Raw genomic sequence first — 883 nt, 5'->3', positions numbered from 1 at the left:
CACCCTAACCCCAACCCTCACCCGAACCCTCACACTCACCCAACCCTCACCCTCACCTTAAACATCACCCTAAACTTAACCCTCACCTTAACCCTAATCCTAACCCTCACCCTAAACCTCACCCTCACCCTAACCCTCACTTTCACCCTAATCCTCACCCTACGCTTAAGGCTAAAATTACTGCCTAACCCTTACCTACCTAAACCCTCACCGTCACCCTAACCCTCGCCCTAGCACAAGCGCTCCCCCTAACCCTAATAATAACCGTAATCCTCACCCTCACCGTCACCCTAACCCTCACCCTAAACCTAACCCTAGCCCTCACCCTCACCCTAAACCTCACCCTTACCCTCAACCTCAACCTAAGCCTAATTCTAACCCTAACCTCCACACTAACCATAACGCTCACGATAACCCTAACCCTACCCCTCACCCTGCCTCTCACCCAAAACTTACCCTCAACTTGACCCTAATCCTCACCGTATCCCTAACCCTAACCCTTACCTACCGAAACCCTCACCCTCACCCTCAACCTAACCCTCCCCATCATGCAAGCCCTCACCCTAACCCTAATCCTAACTGTAAACCTCACTCTCACCCAAAACCTCACCCTCAGCCTTACCCTAACCTTAACCTTAATCCTAACCCAAACCCTCACACTCACACTCACCCTAACCCTCACCCTAACCCTTACCCTAACCATCAGCCTCACCCTATCCGTTACCCTAACCCTGACCCTAACCCTCACACTAACACTCACCATAACACTCACACTCACCATAACCCTCACTCTCACCATAACCCACAACCTAACCCTTACCCTCACCCTAACCCTACACCTACCCCTCACTCTAAACCTCACCCTAACCCTAAACCTAACACT

The sequence above is a fragment of the Dipodomys ordii genome, unplaced genomic scaffold, assembly GCF_000151885.1.
Source record: "Dipodomys ordii isolate 6190 unplaced genomic scaffold, Dord_2.0 Scaffold121, whole genome shotgun sequence".
NCBI lineage: Eukaryota > Metazoa > Chordata > Mammalia > Rodentia > Heteromyidae > Dipodomys > Dipodomys ordii.
This window is presented reverse-complemented; position numbering follows the sequence as displayed.